The sequence below is a fragment of the Zonotrichia leucophrys genome, chromosome 6 (genome assembly GCF_028769735.1).
Source record: "Zonotrichia leucophrys gambelii isolate GWCS_2022_RI chromosome 6, RI_Zleu_2.0, whole genome shotgun sequence".
Classification (NCBI taxonomy): Eukaryota; Metazoa; Chordata; class Aves; order Passeriformes; family Passerellidae; genus Zonotrichia; species Zonotrichia leucophrys.
Genome location: NC_088176.1, coordinates 23,598,237 through 23,619,598, shown reverse-complemented (window position 1 = coordinate 23,619,598; position 21,362 = coordinate 23,598,237). Strand labels below are relative to the sequence as shown.

Genomic DNA, 21,362 nt, shown 5'->3' with positions numbered 1-21,362 from the left:
GTACTCTTCCACAGCAAAAACCCCTCCACCTCAGCATCCAGAGATTCCCACCAGTTGTGACTCCCAACCCAAAAGTAATCTGCTTAACACCCAGCTTTACCAACAACTGTACAAGGAGATAGCTGCCTTAAAAAAGGAAGTAAAAACATAAAGCCAAATTAAAAAAAAGAATCACTAATCTAGTTCAATACTATTTGCCCAAGCTCAGTTGTAATTACTTTCCAGCATGGCACCCACAAGGAAACTGACACGTACTGAACAGTCCCCTACAAATGAAAAACAGAAGCAAATTTCAAGGAAGGCATCACATCCAATTTTGCAGCTTTCTGGTTTTCTCTGAACCAACTCAAGCTCCATCTATCAAAGTGCCTTTGGTAGTTGGTTGGCAGCATGGCCATTATGGACAACCAGGGGCTCTCCAGGGCAGGATGATGGAATGATAAATGCCAGCACAGCCATCTCATTCACCTAAGAGAAAACTCATGGACACAACATCTGAGCGTGTGCATGAGTCTTTGGCATTTAAAAATTCCAAGTGCTAAAAACATCTTCCTTCTGATATAAATCTAATTGTGAGACTAAAACACCAAGGTAAGAAAAACCTGATTTGCAAAATTACTTGATGGAAGTACACAATGCATTTTCCACCTCTCGTCTTTTGGAACAAACAGCAACACTACAGCACCCACCTCCAGAGAATAAAGCCAGACTAAAACCTCTGGGTTTTGCATTCTTACATACTCTTACAGCACTTCAGCTTTTGCATGGCTTCTTTCTCAGCTAGAGCCAGCTATGGCTGGAAGGGAGCTGACAGCTTCTCATGCATCAAAGAGCAAAGCAAGTTACCGGAGCTCTCAGCAGTAGCCAGCCTGTGATAAAGGCAGTACCCAGGAAAAGGATGTTCTTACTTTAAAAGCAGCAAGGTAGAAAATTTGCCACAAGTGTACTAGCCAGGGAAGATTTTGGCACACATATTAACAGCACTGAAAGAAAGCTCAGTGTAAGATTCAGTGGAGTCTGAGATGACAGCCACTCAGACTGCAGTGGATGGATATGGGTACTACAGCTCAGCCTGGCCTCTGCAGAGGGCCAGGATGGGGATCACATGGCAGCTCACTCACCACAGGGCACAGGGAGGCTGCCAGGAACCTCCCTGGCCTGGCTGTACCCGAGGGCAGGGAGTGCCCAGCCCTGGCACAGCCCTGTGCCAGGACCCCCCTCAGCACTGCCCTGAGCCTGGCCAGGCTGCACGTCCTTATCTCCTGCTGACAGAAACCTTGTTTGGCGGCCACCAGGCATAACAGAGCTCAAATCTCACTCGTGAAGTATTCCATGGCTTCTCACAGAGAATAATAACAGTATTTAGGAGATTCATTTCCCCCTTGATGTGCCCAGACTGTCACACAGATTAGTACCTTCAGTGAAATGTTGCAGTTAATACACTTTTCAGTCCAGCTCAGTTTGTTCCAATCTGATTCTCAGAAAATCACGTGGGGACTTTTCAGCTGTAAGCACCATTTCTTGCACTGTGTTATTTAATTACTGTACAGGAGCTGCTTACAGACCTGATAAAGCACTGCAGTCTCTAATTCTCTTGACTTGTATCTGGCCTTCCAAGTTAAAAGCTAAATAAAGGTGCCATTCTTGGTGGTATTTCCACAATGTTAACAGTATTGCACAACTTGAGGAAGAAAGCCATGACCTTGCATAACTATGCAACAACATGCAGTCAGCAACAGCATTCACTCATTACTGACTTATCCTCAGACTGATTTTACCAAGTGAATCATTTAACAATGAAGTCTGAGACCTCTATTTGGCTAAGACTTAAATGAAAAGCCAGTACTTACCTAACTAAATTTTAAGATCTTTTTCTTTGGCTGCTAGATAAAATGTTCGTTTACCAGGAATCACAAAACTAAACAAAAAAGCATTAGACTTCTATAATGCTCCAAGTTTTCACTTAACCCTGAGACACCAAATTAGCTTAACTTCTCAGTGCCTGATAGTATTTCTCAGGTTATCTACTCTTAACTTCACAGTTAGCTCAAAATCTTTATCAATATTGCCAGAAACCAGGGTGGTAGGGGGAGATGGACTTATCCCTATTTATTTCTCATTCCCAAAGAAAAGAGGTGGTGATAAACTGCATGCCTGTTAGAACAACACGATATAAAAATTTACAGCAGAATGAAGCTCCTGTTGCACCGCCTGGTTAATAAGCTGTCAGTTCATTTATTAAGAACTATAGAGATCTGATGGAATTTGGGCAAGCAGCTGACAGCCCATCATATTTCTAATTCTAAGGTACATCCTGTCATTTAGTAAAGTTTGAATAAAACAATTCCACATGCCAGGTTTGAAAGTGAGCTACACAAAGAACAAAGGCAGTTGGGAGGAATCTACTTGTAAAGACCTAAAGCTTTGTAGAGTATCTAGAGAAATGTATCTGTAACCAGGCACTGGATCAGAGTCATTTTCCCTGCTACACTCCCCAGTGCCTTTTCTCCCATCCCTCCTCCATCCCACACAATGTTCTTCACCACAAATAATTTTTGAAGTACATTTACAGAAGGTAATCCCTGGTGGGGGGAGGAAGGGTAGGAGTTCTTCATTTCCAAGGCTAAATGAATGAAGTTGACCTTAATGGATAGCATCTGCAACTGTTCTCAGAGTGAGAAGGGGGTTTGGAATAGCAGAGGAACAAAAACAAGTCTCAGCTTAAGCCTAAGAAAAAATGGTAGGGACAAATGGAAAGAAACATCCTTAGGAGTTGTGATTCTTAGCTGTCCAAACTGGCATTTGGGAAAAGGACTGCCTACCTTACAAGAACTGAAAGTGATGTAAAACTTAGTAGCCTTATTGGATGTTTTATTACATCCTCACCAGGATCTTCATTAAAATCCTACTTAAGATGAAGTCAGTGGCTGGTTGCAATAGCAAAGTGGCACCCCTGGGATGTTGCCCAATGTGATTAAGAATCACACAAAACAGTGCCACAAATTGTAGCTTTTCCAGCCCGGATTTCCCAGTGGTTTTGTTTTCATTTTTAGGGAAACATCAAGAACCCTTTTAATTAAAAATATACCAATGGTTAGGAAATATCTTCTGCTAGGAGAGAAAAGGTGTGCAGCATTAGCCTGTGGGACTGGCACTAACACAAGCAGCTCTTCTGCTGAGACGAAACAGCACCAGAACCAACAACCTGATAAGTGGAATCAGGGGAACCAGTTCTGTTTCTGAACATTTCAAGTGCAATTAACATTTTATGAAATACCAAAAAGCATGCACACAGTCTTCCTTATATTACACAATGCTGGAAGACCACACATGAATAATGTTCTGATTTATATATAAAAGATCCAAGTCCGTCTGCTGCTGAAGTCTTCACAGGCCTCAGTTTTATTTTCAAGATTGTCAGCTGGCAGAAGAAAAACAGTTTTACCTCTTGTTGGTAGGACAAACAATAAGTCACAGAAAGTTCCACTTATTCCCCTAAAACCACACAGGAGAGTCTGACTGAGCCAAAACTGAATATAACACATCCTGGTCAGAACAGGCCAATCAATCACAAAAATACCTACCTTTAACTCTTGTCATGAAAGAGAGTTTTGCCAAGATTCTCTGACTTAAAAGTCTCTAAAATCTGGAGTTCTGAAAATGGATTCATCTCCATGTCATGACTAGTTCTTTTTTGGTTACATGATCTACATTACAGCTCCAAGTCAGGACTACCATATATAATTAGATTTACACTAAGTACTCCACAAAATAACATCATATTTAAGTTAAACACATGTTCATGTTCTTTGCTAAGCTCTGGTCTTAAACGAGACATAAGAGTAAATATTTTTATAGCTCAAAAATCTCAAAACTTTTACCAGCTCTTTTAATCCATACTGTTGTAGGCATTATTAGCTAAATGCATTTTTTTTATAAAACCAGAGAATACTGTTTTTGCTGTTATTATAAAAAATATGAGCATGTTTCCATTTTTGCAACTGTAGGTAATGCACAAGGGACCAGACCTTGCACACATTTTATCACAGAGTATTATACAACAGTATTTCCCAAAATTGCAGTTTATTTTCTCCCTTAAAACCAGAACAAATGCTGACCGAACAAAAGGGAAGATACACCTGTTCGCCCTGTACTGTAATGTTTTGGGGGATTGCCTGTTTTCAAATGCAAACCGCTCAGAATAACAAGGTAATTTGCAGAAACATACAACTTCACAACAGTTTGAGTTTAAATATAAACAAACAAAAAGTGACTGTAAAACCCGATGTAACAGTAAGAACATTTCTTTTGGTAAGTTACTAGCAAAACTTTTATCAAAAACTGCTCATCAGTTACAAGCTTTGCCAAGCAAACAAGCTTGCCAGTCTTTGAAACCCCTCAGAAGAAAAGCATGGTAAGGGGTGGGAGTTCCTGTTTTCCTCCTGCCTGCCAGGATCTGCAGCACCCCTGGATGGACAGCCCTTCCACAGCAAGGTCCTGTCAAACAATGCTGAGGTTTCCAGAATGCTTCAAAAAGTCCTATGGGACCCTAAACTCAATGGCTTTAGCTCTACCCTTGTGGAGATACTTTTGAGAAACTCAGCAGAGGCACCAAGCCTTCATGAAAATGCCACACAGGGGCTCCTGCTTGCTTGCAGCTCCTTGTTGGATGCAGACTCAGGGTTAATGAGTTACACTGGCTTTCATGATGAAATAAAAATTTCTTTACAAAATGCTAGTTAAACATGAAATGTCCAATAATTATTAGCACTGGGACTTGCTCCTGAGTCAGTCATTAAAATAAGCTGGGTCTTGGTCAGGACTGCCCAGCCACTACATCTCCTCACAGCTCAAGCTACAATGCAAGTAGTACGCGAATATTTTTGTTAACAGAATGAAAATGGTGATGCACTCAAAGCTAATGAAAGACACTGGAAGATGACAGCATTCTGCATCATGTAACAGAGACCCATTTCAAAGCAATTTTTTGTAAACTATTTTTAGCAGAAAATTTGGAAGACATGGATTTTCCAGTTAATTTGAAATGGAAATTCAGACTGCCTGGAAAATCATATTTCTCATACATTTCTCAATTTCAAAATGAAGATTTTCCAAAGTCTTAAACTTACAGCGTGTTCCACTGTAAGCACAGGATGACAACACAAATGAGAAAAACCAAAATGTATTTTAAACATCTTATCATCATTTACAATGTTGAAGTTCTAATAGGGTTAAATGTTAAGAGAAATGCTTCTGCAAATAAGAGAGTAGAATACTGTTTAGCATGCTTAATATCTCTGCCATTGCCTAGGTAGCTTGTCACAGTCTTGTCTTCCTAAATCACTTTCATAACTCCAGTGCTGCAGATTTATTGAAAAATATAAATGGAGAGGAGGAGTAAGTCAGGGTAGAAGAAACCAAAATCATATTTCAACTCTCAAAATGCTTTTAAATATATTATGCTTTATCTATCACAGCAAGTTCTCCTTTTTCAAAACCTGAATCATGCATCTTTTTTCAGGCAGCACTACTTGCCACTAGCATTGTGCAAACCTCCAAACTTCCAGAAGTTTTAGGCCAGAAGTTGACACCCTTACTAGCATGTCTTTGGTCCAGAAATCCTGGGAAAGTTTCAATTTGTCCCAATTTCAAAATGGCTGTAAATATTTCAAGAATTGCCTTTGCTGGGGTATTACTCCTTCCTCTTCCAAGAAAACCCAAACATCAGTTCAAAGGCATGTGACAATGCAGTAAAATGCCTCTTGTGCCTTCCTTAACCACCTAAAAGGATCAAAGTTTTGGATAAAGGTTTGTTTTTTGAAGCAGGATACACAACAGTAACCCATGACAAGCATTATTAATGCTCTCTGAAAAGTTCACCTCCTTTTACAGCCCAAGTGGGAACATGTAAATCTTGTCTTCTTGGAGACAAAATCTTGTTGCACTTGCACCTCTTACAGCAAAGGTCAGAATTTCACACACTGTGCTCTCTCATTTACAAAAAAGATGTATCTTTTTCCTTATTTCCCTCATAGAAGTTACTGGAGCCAACAGATGATTTGTACCTTTATCCTTCTGATAACCTCACAACAATGACACTGCCCTGCAAGGAACTGAGCCTTGCTCTGCATCGATTCCAGCAAGAAGCAGCTTTTACACAAGGATGCATTATCTTTCCAAGACTGAAAAAGATTTATATAATAAAACTTTGATAAAAATCAGGTCTTTAGAGCAGTTACAGGATAAACTCAAAGGTCTAAGCGAGGCAACAAATAGGTTTAGAGCCACATCGATACAACATCTACCAAAGCCAAAAAATATCACTGTATCATGACTAATTTCAGTGGATGCATGGTCCCATACTTGGCCTCAACTACAGACCCTTTGTATTTGTGAAATCAGGGGATAACCCAAACTTTTGCTGACCTCCTAAAAAAACAGCAATAATTCAAGAACTCTATTTTACAGAGATGAAATTTCAGCAAAAACAAGCTGCCTTTAAAAAGAAAAACAAAAGAAACCCCCAACCAACCAAAAACAACACAGAGGTTTTTGCTGCCAGTGACTCACAGTATTACTTTTTTCCTTAACTGCCCACAAAAACTTCATGTCAGACTATAATTGTTTCAGCCTTTGCTGAAATATGTTCCCACTGAAAACCATCACTGCATCATCATTCAAGGCTTAACGTAAGAGGTATCATAGACAGACCAATGCCACAAAGTCCATGCTGCCAGCAGCCCTGCTTCTGGTTTACCTTCCTATGGCAAGCTATGACTCCCAGCAGGCCAGCAGCTGCTTGGTGAGCAGCTCTGGCAAGCCCGCAGGAGCAGAGCAGGGCTCAGAGAAAGGAGCAGGAGGTGAAAGCAGCTCGGGCGCTGCTCTCGGATCCCCGGCGTGAGTCACGCTCAGCCACAGCCACGGCACCGCCGGGCACAGCTGCACCCAACTGCTACCAAGGTGCTCATTACAGCCCTGGCTGCTCCTTTTGTCTCCCACAGCCCCTAGCACTCCCACACCAGCCTGCTTTTGAAAATCACTCTTACTATTTCCACGAAAGCCTTGGCTTTTGGAGGAATAAGGTGTGTTTTCTAAGCAACATTTGGGGCCTTTCCAACCAGCTGATGATAGCTGAAAGTCAGTGTAGCTGCAGTATGGCATATCCACACTAATGCAGAAAACCCACCATGGTTTTGGTTCCATGAGGACAAACACATTTTAAACCTGCCTGTATTCGAGTGATGTTGTAAGCTAACAACAAACCTTTTATTTATAAATGTATACCACCGCCCCAAGCTTAAATTCCAGAATGACAAGTGGCAAAGTATCGCTCTCTTTTAGACAGTGGGACTAAATGGCTTCCCTAAAGTCCCACAGCTATCCAAGAAGTGTTTTGTCTGTGCCTTAAGCACAAAGCACCCATCCCCAATGTGACACCACAGGACATCCTCCTTTGTTGGCTTCAGCAACTCCACCAGCAGTCCTCTCTGTCCAAGAACTGCTGCGCCACATGCTCTAAGCTAGTGCTGGCAAAGTGAAAAATCTCAAAACTGTTTGTAAGGTAATTAGCACCTTGCTAGCACCACCTCCATATTTACTTCTATTTAGGATGTAATTATCAGCAAAGACCTCAGTCAATACCCTCTGTGCCATTAGCAAAGTCACGCCCAAGGAACAAACAGGAAAAGCGCAGGAATATTATCCAGAGTAAGTTGAACCACATGTACATTATATTGTATTCATGTCAGGTATCTTCTCTTTGTACAATCCTCATTTTTTACTTTTTAAATTAGTACATCATCTGACATCTTTTAAAAGCTACAACAAATTAAACAGCTTGACAGAAATATTATTGGAGAGGAGACTCTAAGCTGTATGCAGGAGCACAGATTAGACTTACATATTTATCCTTTCTGACAATATAAAACAATTAAAAAGCAATCTTTCTTATGTTACTTCAAATCAAAGTGTTATTTTGTAATTAAAAAGTCAAGTTCTAGAATTAAGTGACTATCACCTGTAAATTTTAATTTCTCTCTCTTTTAAAAATTTGGTAGTGCGTCAGCAGCAAAATACTTGAAGAATAGACTTGCTGTGTCCTGAATGGCATAGAAGAAATAACCTCAAAAACAACAAAAGAAAACCACCCAAAAACTTTTAAAAAGATATATATTTGCTCCTCTACATTGCAACCGGAAGCAGGTAGGGTTTTCCTCCCAGTGACAAGCAAATCCATGATGTTTTAACTATTAAACCCTGCAAAAGCCAGAGCTGAATTCCCACGGCTGAACCACACCACTCATCCAGCACAGGGCAGGGAAGGAGCTCGGTGCAGAGCCCCCAGACACCAGGGCCACACCAGGAGCTCTCCTGCCCAGCAGTGGCTGTGGGGCCTGGCTGCACCTCAGTGAGCTGCGAGGGAGAGCCTCCCGTGCCAGCCTCCTTCCCGGCAGGAAGGGCATCGCAGCCAAGTGCCAGGCAGACTGGAACAAGGTCCATCACAGGGAATAAGGCAGCTCCTCTCCCTGAGCAGCCTGAGCTGAGCTCCTTAGCACGCCCGGGGGTTAACAGTGATCGCACTGATCCGCCGCTCTGAGCCACAGCAAACAGACTGCCACCACAACTAAAATGCAGCTTATACAGCAACGCCACAGAAAGCCTCTACGTTATTTAAAAGACTGCAAATATTCATGTGTTAGGTTTTTTGCAGTTTAGAATGCATTTGCAAAACTTCTCAAGGATAGCACAGTCACTCACATTTATTTAGTTGAATGAATAGCAAATTTCATGTTCGAAGGTTTTTACTGCTTGGAAGGTGACACAGTGAATGAACTTTTTTGTAGATGAGTGGGCAGCAGAGCAAGCTTAAAAAGAAATCCCTATCTCCATCGATGGCTAGTGTTCCAGAAAAAAACCCTTTTATCCTTATTTCTATTATTTGTTTTACAATGATATCTAAAAGACCCTCTGCCAGATACAAAAGCAAACTGCAACAAGCATCCTCCCAGCAGAGATTTATAATGTAATAACAGGATATGGCATAGGTGAAGAGACTTGTCCAAGGTCACATAGTAGATACACGCCACAAATAAGAATGTCAATGCTTCCTGACACTCTCTCTAGCCTTTTGCTGTCTAATTCACATTGCCTTTCTACACCTTTTATGACAAACAAGCAAACAACCTATTTAGCGTGGCAGGAAGGGGATGTGCGTAATCCTTCAGATGAGTATGAACCATTTTGCTGATTAAATAAAAGGTTTCCATTTATCCTTAAATTGAATAGTCACAGGTACAGTTTTTATTTGCCTTTACCACAAAAACCAGTACAAGTCATATCAATAAATTTATCTACAAAAGTATGTCAAAAATACTTTTATTCAAAGATTGATTCTTAAAAATGGAAAAATCTACACCAATCTTCTTTTTGTGATATTTGTTGCTGCTAATTTTCAACAGATTTTTTTAAGGAGAAGCATTAAAAACATAAGCTTACCTATCCTCCTTCCCTGCCTGCCTTTGTTTACCATGTAAATTGCCACCCACACACTTTCCCATATAGAGCACAGTGGGGTACTATTCACCAACACAGGGCTTCAGCAAATGCAGCTCCTGTCCCCAGCAGGAATAAGGGTGCACCTGGAGTTCACTCTTTAGGTCACATAAATTTATCAGAGGGTAACAGGAAAAAAAAAAGAGGCCTGATAAGAGTCACTGAGCTAATCCAACTTACACCTAATGGACCTGAGGGTGGGGGAATGGAGGGAGATGCAGAGCACAAAACACACAGAGAACAGATCACCTCAGGAAAAGTAATTTTAAACCCATGAATTTACATTTTACTGAAGTTCCTTCATGACACACACACAACCAAAAATGTGCCAAATCAGGAAACCAAAAAGTAACCCAACATTCCAGAACTATGTAGGTTTAAACTTCAAAACAACACAAATTTTTAAGAAATATTTGAGGAATGTCTTATTATAATATTGCTTTCTTCCTTTCAAAGGAAGTACTCTTTTTATTCCTTTCCTTAACAAATGCTGTGCAATCTCAAAACCCATTTATGAAGCGCTGTCCTACCACTGTACCCTCAGTGAACGCACATGATGTTACTCACCTAAGTATCAGCATTCATGTTTTTCTGCATTCAAAGCAACCCCATCTGTGTGCCTGCAAGCTGGAGGTTTGTCATATGGGAAAGGAGCTCCAGGAGCAGCTCACTGCTCTCCCCTTCCTGCAGGAGGGAGAGGCAGGGAACCCTTCCTATGCCTCACTCTTCCTTTTGGTAAAGCATTAGCAACCTCTAGAGAAGAGAAATAAGACCTCGACATGGCTGTATACCACAGACTGCAAAGGAGAAAAACAAACACACCCGTGAGCTTTGCACAGGGAAAAGTATTTTATCCCAAGTTCTCAATGCAATACTACTGCAGGGGAAGACAGGTGCTAAAAAAACCTCACATGGAAGGAGCAGGGAGAAACAAAACCAAAACATTCTAGCATCCCCACCTGCAGCATATCTCCTTTTAGAGGTCCACATGGACACAAATGCACAATCAAAACCTCTACTTAACATCAGCAGACAAAATGCATGTTGCACAAACACACATGTAGCACTCCGTGCACCCATTTACTACATTCTTACATTTAAAGTGGAAGAAAAAAAATCAACCAATCCTGATTTAAAACATACAAAAACTTAATGCAAAGTGTTATGAGGATTTTCAAGTATCACTTCTCCAGTTACATCACAATAACTTTTGTAATTTTGAATTTCCATGATGGGGGTATCCCTTGCAGGTTTCAATTAGTAGTCTTTACTGTCTGAAAGTCTTTACTTTAATCTAATATTTTTTCCCCTGCAGTGAAATGTTTTGCCATTAAGCAAAATGGAGGATTAGGAATAATGACAATTAATGGAGCAAATGTTTGTATAATGAAATCATGCTTGTACCAGCAGCAAAGAGAGAGACTCGGGATAGCCTTATTCCACTCCTGATTTTACACTGTGCAGCTTCAGGTAGTACAGGAAAACAATTTAAAGCAAAAGATTATCCTCTGGCTCCTGATCTGGCATTGTGTTTACTAAGGACACAGAGAAGTGTTATTATCCCAAGTGACATGTTAGGCAAGCTTACAACTTAGATTTTGTTCTCCCTCTTTCTTTTTCACTCCCTTGAGAAGGTTTTGGGGAACTCAGATTTTTAAGACTACCAAGGAATTTTGTGGCTGAGGAATTTAGAAATTTAGTTGCCCATTGTCTAGATACCATATTTTTTTCAGGGAGACTGCAGTGTGCTTTTAGGTCTGTTTTCTGATCTTTTAACATCTATTTCTGATTATTCTTATCTCAAAATGCTTTATCCTAAGAACCAGAATGGGTCTACAGATCAGACTGTGGGCTTCCCACCCACGACCAAAGCTCATGGACAAGATACAACAGTAACAGCCACCTTCCCACTTCCATGAAGAGAGTTAGATAGGAGGTACCCACTGAGAATGCAGCTACAGAAAAATTTCAGTGTACACCCTCAGAACTCCACTCTTAACTATTCCCAGGTTAGCTTTGCCCCAGAAGTGGCATCCCCTGCATACAGTGTCTATGCAGGAGGCTGCAGAGACTGCTCAAATCCCCACAGGGGCAGAAGTGAGAAAAGGTGACACTCACTGACACTTTAATGCTGTTCTTTGCATTAAGAATTAGACCTCGCAGAATGGATGGAAAACAGCCTGTGCTGTAAATATCAGTATTGAGTAAGGGTCCTTTTCTTAGTGCCAAGGTAACAATCTCTGTGTGAAAGAAGCTGTGCTTGGGACCTTGAATGTTAAAATAAAGGTATTAATTTTGAAGAGAAGAAAAAGTCAGTAAAAAACAAATTCAATCATCTTCAAAAGACTTCAGTGCATAGCTCAGAAAACACTGGCAGAAGACAGATGCCTTTATCACAACAGGAGGACAAATGAAAATACATATTGGAGAGGGGACCTTGCTTTCTTGGGAACTTTACTGTGAGTTCCAGAGGCCTTTGTTGCCACCAAGTCAGAACTTAACAAGCTTCAATCCAGCTTGATATCATTTCAGTTTTAAAACACACTCCAGCAGTCTTTCTTTAAAGGTTAAACACAAACAATTTTCAATAGGCAATTTCTGACACTTTGACAAGACTAGTAATGCGCAACATGGTCAAGTCTGGCTAAAGCAGTATTCCCAAGAGTTCAGCTGGTTTTCACCTGTCAAAAGCCTCTCGGAGTTAATTTTTATCCTCTTCTCCCCGAAAGTGAGCAGGTAGCCATCCAAAACACAGCAACTGACACAAAGTGTGTGCACTTCACTAAACTTTACTTCTTTGCCCGATTGATACCACTGAACACTGCTTTTAAATAAATATTTGAGCATACCATGTTTATTTAAAATATATGTATATAAGCAGGAAGGACTTCAGAGAAACAAACTGCTCTTCCATTCTCTTAATTCCCAAGTGCCTGAGTAATGGGTCAACTACATAATTTCTTCTTACTCTCTTTTCCCAGGAGATGGGAGGCAAGGTATACACTAATTTTCCACATGCTAAAAAACTCCAACCAATTAAAGATAATATGTGCACACACATGCACAAAGTATGCTTTGTTTATTCCTTCAACTGTTTTAATTGGTTTTCTTTGGAGTCCCAAAGACATATCTAGATTTAGTTACTTCTGCCAACATGTCTGTACAACATAGCTACTCAAAGTAGTGTGTTTTATGAGATCAGGGGCTGCTTATGCTTTTACTTAAAACTGCTGACATTAGTATGATGTAAGATGTACAGAAATCAGGACTGGTAATTCTGGAGATAGGTACTAGGCTACACTGGAATTTATTGACACTCAGGCTGTCCACAAAGGTAAGGTTTAGATCTGCTCTCTCCCAAATTCTGACAAATCAACTGCAAAACTGACTTGTGATAAAATTACTTCTCCCAGCTATACACACAACAATTTTTCTTTGGTCAATCATCTGTGCCACAACAACATGAATTCTTTTATATATGGTGTTTTATAGTTCAAGTCTTCTGAACAGCCCACTGAGTTAAACTATTCAGTTCAAACAAGTTCTTTCACAAATTTTGGCCATGTTATGGCTGGTTCTTCTTGAGTGCTCCAACTAAAAGATTCATCATTCATAAATGCACACTGAAGAGGTTACAAATCCATTTCTAATGGAAATTTGGGGGTTGCTTACCTTTTCTATGGGCCATTTCCTTACCCCAGGTGTATGACTGGACACAAAACAAGCACTTACTATGGCTACTACATTGCTGGCAGAGAAAGAACACTGCCCATTCTTCTTTAATTCCCCTTTTCTCCTTTAAGAAAAATCTCAAAATCAAAAATATGTCTCGATGCACAATTTCAAAACCTCTTAGGCTAGAATCTGTGGGACTCCCTCAGTCATTAACGCTGTAACAAAGAAGCCCTGCTTATCCATGTACTTCAGAGACTATCATGACCCTAAGCCTGATTTTATACTCTGATTTAGTTAATATTTTTGCATTACTCAACAGCTTTTTCCTAGCCAGAGCACATTCTCAAGCACACACACACAACAATGTGTTCTTAATTACTCTGTTGGTGGGAAAGTCTGTCAGGTTTCTTACCTTTTATTTTTAGCCACTTGCAAGTTCTTTTTGTCCAAGTCTGAACCGGGGAGCAGGGAGCATTTATTTCTATTAATCAATCAATGATGGCAGTGGTGGTGCACTCTAGTTTTTCATTCTGACTGCAAAGCAAAATTAAAAGCTATATTTTGCAAATTTACGCATTATAGATCGTAGCAGCAGCTGGTGGACTGCTGCTGAGACAGACCGTCTTTCCCCTTCCAGTCCCCTGTGACTGAGAGGGAAGAATTACAGGACAGCACTAGCAGCTGCTGCTGCTGCCCCAGAAGCAGCAAGCCAAGGTCTCTAGAAAAATAATTGGGGAGGCGGGGGAAGGGAAGAAGGGGGACAAAGAAGTTGGGGAGGGGAAGGCATTGCCAAGGCTGGCGGCACAAACAATGCACTGCACCTCGCCCTCAAAAGAAACAATTGAGCTGCTTTGGGCTTCCTACAGGAGACACAAGACTCTTAAACCATTATGAGACTTGAAAACACTACCAGTTTTTGATAAGGACTTTCACAGAATTAAGAAAGAGTAAGAAAAGGCAATATTCCTTCCAGTCTGATGACTGCAGCGGTTTGCTCTTGAATCCTCTAAAAATAAAGCACAGTGCAATGAGCAACACCCTTCCTTGCAGCTTCCCAACAGAGTCATTCCATGGAGCACTCTACATTAGCACAGGCACAGCCTACAAGTCAATTCATGCCCTGTCTCCTGTAAAACAGGGGTAACCAAATCCCTTCTCACACACATGTAGTTGTGAAGATTAATTCATGACTCCAAGATATCATCAGTGTGAAAACACTAACAATCATTCATTTTTAGACAGATTTGAAAGTGGAACTAGTGGGAATTGTGCCCATTATAAAAAAACAAAACTGCTCAGTGCAAAAATCAGCTTGCTTATGTATTTGGTCACCTAAACAGCAGCTCAGTGCAAGCAAGTAATGCCCATCTATGCTACTCAACACACTAAAGCTCATCTCAACAGGGTTGAAAAAGACAAATACACTGACTGACCAAACCACATCTACCCACATCTGAAAATCTGAAGGTCACCCCAAGGCTTTCATGTTTCCCAGTGGATCTCCAGGGTTCAGGCTGACCTCTGGGGTCCCACTGAGTGGGACAGCAACATGCCTCACTCCCTGTGAATGAAGAACACCCTTCAGAACTGTGACTTTCAAGAGAGCTGTGAATGCTCATTTTCAAGAGAGATAATCTATTACACACAGATCACACAGGGGCCAGGCATGCACGTCTCACTGCTCCTTCTGCTAAGGGACTTCAGTGCAAGGTACTACTTGGTCCAGTGGACACTGCTTCATTTTCACAGCAGTGGCAGATTTCCAGATGATTATATAATATATATTTATATATATATAAGAGATTATTTGAAGAAAACGTTCAGCTATTCCAAAAGAAAAAAGGAAGCAATCACCACTGCCATTGCAACAGATGTAGCTTTCCATGCCTTGTTTAGAAAGACTAATTCAAAAGACATACATTTATAGTTTAATTCCTGTATGTGAGAATATGCTTAATTTTAAATATATAACTTATATTTTATATGGAGGACCCCTTTTTAAAACAAAGAGGGGAAAAAACCCAAACAAGAGAAAATATCTAAATTTCTTCGAATTGATCTCACACACATAAGCCAAGAAATACTTAAAGTCAGAAGAAGTACTGGTGGCTAAAACAGTTTGCATTGGTTTTGTTGTGTGTCAGAACCCCTCTCAAGATAAGCCAAGAATGCTGTATACAAGAGCAGTACTATTATAAACAGGCACAGCCTTCTCTAAATGTTGGTATTTCACATTCATTTTGGGAAGCTAAGCTAATGATTGATACCTGAAGAAGCAGCTTTTGATATAGCATCAATTTCCTGAAGAACATATCAGTTTATTGAGCAGGGGTTTTCAGACTCTTATCTCATTCAATAGTATTATGCCTTACTTTTAAAATTTTTTTTTAAACTATAGTTAAAATATTGAGATGCTAGTAGAAGACACTTCCTTACAGGTATCAGCTGCTAAGATTATCAGGGACTCAATCTGTTTGCAAGTTTTTGAATAAAATGAAATAAATTCTTTCTCCTTGGCATATTAGATCCTACATTGTTTCTAAACCCAGAGTATTTAGTAAAGTACTTGTACACAAGTCTCAGATTAAATCCACTACCATATGAATTTTTCATGCATATAGGAAAGAAGTTTTAGCAACGTTTAACTATTTCTGTTGCTACAAATGCCTCAAAAGTTATGACTTCCAGATGTTACAGTGATGATAAGGATTAGAACACATGTCCACCATTTATGTCAATTTCTAACTATGTGAGTAAACAGCTGAGGACAAGAAGGGTTAAATTACACAAAAGCCTTCACTGTATTCCTAGCAGTCTTAACCATTTAAGGAACAGGGCAGGTTTTTTCCTCCATAATTCATGAGGAAGGATTTATGGAATGGCTTGGAATATTGCCACAAGAAAACCAAGGCATGTGGCCTCAAGTCCCAGCATCACACCCATGGAAATGGAGGATCAATAGAGACCAATAAATAGGGTACAATGACAACCTGCACCCAAAGCAGCCCATTTCTGGTAGTGATACCATGTGTCAGCACTATACTGAAAATATTAGCTATGTCAGGCCTCTTCCTCAGCAGCAGCTCCCTCAATGACATCCCAGACACTCAAATGTGATCTGAAGTTACTCATCTCAGTGACTACACTGTCTCTTTCTCCTCCCTCCTTTTTGACCCAAAGCTATTTTTGAACTTGACCTTCTTTCAGTCTCTCCAGTAAGAAAAAAGCCTTTGATTTTTCTCATGTTTGGGATCATGATGGAGAGGTAGGCACTATCCACTGTTCTGTGTGTAAGAATGCTTTTTTTTTTTTACATCATCTCTTTGTCACTCATTTATTTACCCACAATCCACTTGTTTCATTTATTTAACAGATCACTATACCTGTATCTTTCTTCCCCTCTTGCCTGGGAGGCCTCACAACACAAAAACTTTAGAAAACCATCTACTTCATGAAAATTAATTCAGCAGATGTTTCTCCTTTGCAGTAAGTTACTTTGGTGTGAGTGGTTTTAGACCTATTAAATATAAACACACATGGAGCTATTTAAGGTATTCTGTCATTCACTTCACTTTTCAGGACTGAGAAGTCTGAAGTTCAAGAACATAAGAAGTTTGTTTCGAAGACAACGTAGCCTTACCACACACATTTTCATAAGACACTTGAAATCGCAGACTGTGCCCATACTTCACGTTTCACACCTACAGCTTCTACACTTGGACAATTACCTCACATTTCATGCAAAGGGCATTAGAAATACGACACCTGGGCTCACCCATTCAGCCTGAAGCTTCAGGCAGATAATGCACTTTGTGTGACTATGTGAGAATGCACATTGTCCATAAAAGAATCAACTGCAAGCTTACAAAAGGAAGAAAGCAGACAAACTGCTAAGTACAGCTTCTCCATCAGAGAGCATTACAGCTACAAATATTCTACAAGCACTTACTATAGCTACTACATTGCCATAGTAAGTATATTCATGTTACAAGTAGTAAAATGGGTTTGGATGTATTTACATCCAAAATTGTAAATTTAACAGCTACACAAAACCTTCCCAAAAATGCTGGATGCTATTATGGGTACATTCTTACACCACTATCAAAACTGAATCCACTCCATTCAACTGTTTTCAGAAGTCAAGCTGCATTTTGGCAACAAAAAGAGCAAAAATAGTTGATCCCCTGGTTTCATGCATAAACCCAAAATATCAAAGAACCAGGTGGTTATTACTCAATATATTTAATAAGACATAATTTGCGATTAATATCTACAGTCCTACACCACACTGGATGAAGGGAATAATCATTTAAATGAAACTCCACCACAAACTCTGTTTCTAAAACACCTTCAATTCATTATTAAGATTCATTTTACAAAGAACTGGAAAGTAAACCTGATATCAGTTCAACTTTAAATAAACTTTGACAATACTTAAAAACACTTTGACAATGGCTATTAAAAGGAAAATTCTATTTTTGCCAGACCTATTATTGAGCTTCCCTACTGAGGAACATAACAAGTTGAAGGCTGATTATTGTATAATTACTCAGAACTTATCATATACACATCACCTCATAAGGTCATGTGGCTTGTCCTACAGTCTTCCTATTTTCATGACCCATCTTTACAAGAAGCTAGAGGCACAGGTTGGTTTGGAGAGTTTCTGGATCAAAACAGTATCTCACAATGCTTCAAACTGATAGCAATCAAAAGAAGTCACAACAGATTCAATGGCCAAGGACAGTGAAGCCTATCCTCCAGATGTTTGCCTTCATGAGATGGAAGGAAAACAGGCTTGAGCTGTGTACCACCAGTGAGAGCAGCAGGATTATTCAATTGAGAAAATCAGATGTTGAATTATCTAAAACTTAGTGCAACAAGTGTTGCAGCATCAGCAAATACATTGAAAAAGCAGTACAAGTGGAACAGCAACATGGGCATCAGGCCACTATGTATTTCTAGCATGCATCAACTGCAATACCTGGTATACAATATGCATAACAAAGATCTCTCCTGATCTGAACTTCATGGTATTGCTCACTGCTGCACCATGATAAGTAGTACATGTCCCTCATTTAGGAAAAGAAGCCCCAGAAAATGTCCATGTTAATTTATTTAACTAAATAGCTGGAATAAAGTTCTCTTCACAAGGGTATAGCCTTATGACTTCACACATACTTCCTCAAGACCAAAACTTACTTGTTGTGGCACATTAAAAGGAAAAATGTGACTGAAATCTATTTTTATCTACAAGCTCCTGGAGAGCTAGTATACAGATGTACATTTCTTGTACTTGCATACGTAATCAATATTTTACATTTTCTATTTTTATTGTAAAATGACAGCTCACAGGAGTAACTGCTAACTGCACAGATCACTAGAGACACACTCTGGGGAGTTCTTTTTCTGTGGACATTTTTCAGGAAAGCCCATTGCCTTTAACTTGAAAAAGAAATGGTTGGACAGAACTGGCTTCCTGATACATATTTTAAAACAAAAGCTGGTGACAACCAAAGCAAAATCAAGATCAAGGGAGAACAGTCCTCAAAATCTAAACTGAAACTTTGCCCTCTGTGAAAGTAGTCTATATATGAAAATAAAAGTTTAGCCTTTTCTAAAGAAAAAAAAGGAAGCAGAAGGTATTGAAGGAATTTAAAATACAGTGAATATTTTAAATATTTTGACATATACGAAAGCAGTAGGAACAGAAAACATGCTCTTGTGGGTTGATCCCGTCATGCCTCTAAGTGAGTATTCAGAGCAGAAGACACTTATGTAGGCAGGGTGCAGGAGCCCAGCTATTGTCTGTAGCTCACTGCCTTACCCCACAGTCAGGCAGCAGGAGGAACAGGAGCTTCCCTTCAGGAGTGCTCCCAGAGCTGTTGACCACAGCCGTGTTTAACCTGCTCATCTGCCCTCCCAGCCCCCTACAGCAGCAGCTCTGCCAGCTAAGGCAACTCTGCCACTGGCATAGCCAACACTTCTCCACAAATACCAGTCCTGGCACCACTCCCTAGTAAGACTTTAATGCTATCTTACATATCCTTTACAGGAAAGGCCTGTAAAAATAATGTCCAGCTGTCCAGTATCCTCACCACTCCTTTTCAGTACTGCTCTGCAGCAGCCAGGCACACCTCTTGCCCATGAGACTTTTCTGAGAATTTCCCACCACATGGAGTGCAGCAAGAAGAAAACAGGTATTATCCTATAACAAATTGACCCATCTTCTAGATTAGAGAAAACTAGACAAACTGTTGTTGGGGTTCCCCCCTCAACTACTTGGGGCACAGAAAGATCACAGCCATGCACCCCATTCCTATGATGGCCACTCTGTTATCTGGAAAGGCTACGAACCCCTGACCAACCAGCATGTTACCTTGCCATTTCCACCACTGGATGATAAACATCATTTCAGCTTCACTCATTGTCAGTGATCCTTTCTTATCACTGTTTTTAACAAATGTTCCCGCCACCCCAAAAGCTGTAGTTTAAACAAAGTGAAGGAAAGACGAGGGAAGACTGATGTGGTGAAATGTGCTGTTAGACAGCTAGGCTACTTGTGTCATGATTATCTGTTTGTTGCAGAAAGAATGATCCAAAGCTACTATTTACATGTTTAAACTAATCCAGCCCAGTTTGTCTCCAATGGTGCACAGAATAATCATGTGAACTATCTAGATTGCAGATCTGAATGGCAGCAACTTCTGCCAGAGGCAGCAATGAGCTGCTGAGAACACATGCTTTTCACAGCCTAATACTCTCCCTAAATTCAACCAGAGCTGTCTGAATGATGACTACATTTGAAAAGAGGTATCAAAATCATTATGATGGGCCACACACATGAATTTAGAAGGAATTTCTAAAGCACAAAGGGGAGAGAGGCATTCATCTCCCTTACTATATTCAACCACAAGAGTGCCCCTGCCTTGTAGTGTTAGGGATCTGCTCTGGAAACACCCACCTTGGAGCTCAGAACTTCCCATCATTCTGGACACCTGCTGACACCTGACACAAAAGGCAAATACTTGAATTCATGCTTATCTATCAGTTGCTGTGATTCATACAGAAAACCCCCCAACCTTCAGTACAGTGCTCTCTCAGCATTTGAGCCATCTGTATCTATTATTCCCCTTCCCTTCCCCTCAGGGTTTGTTGATCGTGCAAGTGGTGCACAGGTGATACACTGGGCTGAGACAGGGGAGGAACACTGGTGACCAATGCGTCATTTATTTTTTTAAACCCCTAATCTACATATTTGGAGAGGCAAAGAAACAGAGAATACATGATTCACCCTTGACATTCCACTAGATCACTTCAATCCTGTAAAATGCCCCCTAATGACCTGAATATAATACCATGGTGTTACAGTGTCACTTAAATACTGCAGGGTTCTTCCTCTGGCAGCGCAGTCTGCAGACTTAATATGTAATGGTCAGGATTATACTGCCACTAAAATATTACTTAGTGCTGATGAAATTTCAAATTAATTCTGGAAGCTAAATCATTATTCAACTCTGCCTTTGCAGAGATACATTCCCCTGGTTGTTTTAATAACAGTGACTGTAGAAGTAGAAGGTTGTTACTGTCTCTTCAAGGCTTGTTTAAAAGGAGAAGTGGCCTCTCAACTGTTAACAAGCAAGATAATGCAGTGATGCCTGGATGTTTGCAACTAAAAAAATAATTTGAGCAAAAAATGGGCTCAAATATTAAGAGAGCTCATAGCAATGTGGCTCATGAATAATTTTATTATTTAGCAATAAGTTAAGATACTTAGCCCAGTTTTCTCTCTATATATATACACACACACATACATTCTCCCATGTTCCCATCTACCACCACCCTCCTCCACAGACAGAAGATTTCATAATAATTGAAGGGGCTTATTCTTGATGAAGTAAACGACACAGCTGCTGGTAACTGATGAAACTGATCTTTGCCAGTGGAGGATGTGGCTTTCAAGTCATTCTGAGCTCTAGCTTTTCAAACCTAAATAAACAAACCTGAACTTTTTACAGCTCTGGGTTTCTTCTTCCTGAATAATTCCTGTTACTAGCGAGTATCCTGTACTTTTAGGTAACTACAGCACTTCAACACTAAGATGGGCCAATCCTTGACACTGCACTGGAGCCAGT

General features: G+C 40.2%; 1 protein-coding gene across 10 annotated transcripts in view; it reads right to left on the bottom strand.

Moving 5' to 3' along the window:
* Window positions 1-21,362, bottom strand: part of ZMIZ1 (zinc finger MIZ-type containing 1) — a 346,373-nt gene that overhangs the window by 190,810 nt on the left and 134,201 nt on the right. The window contains exon 1 of one of the 10 annotated variants that reach the window (XM_064716347.1): window positions 13,640-13,736. The exons of the other annotated variants lie outside the window; for them this stretch is intronic. The gene's annotated coding sequence lies outside the window, so the exon portion shown is untranslated. Of the gene's footprint in view, window positions 1-13,639; window positions 13,737-21,362 lie in introns of those variants that run through there. 10 annotated transcript variants of the gene reach the window in all.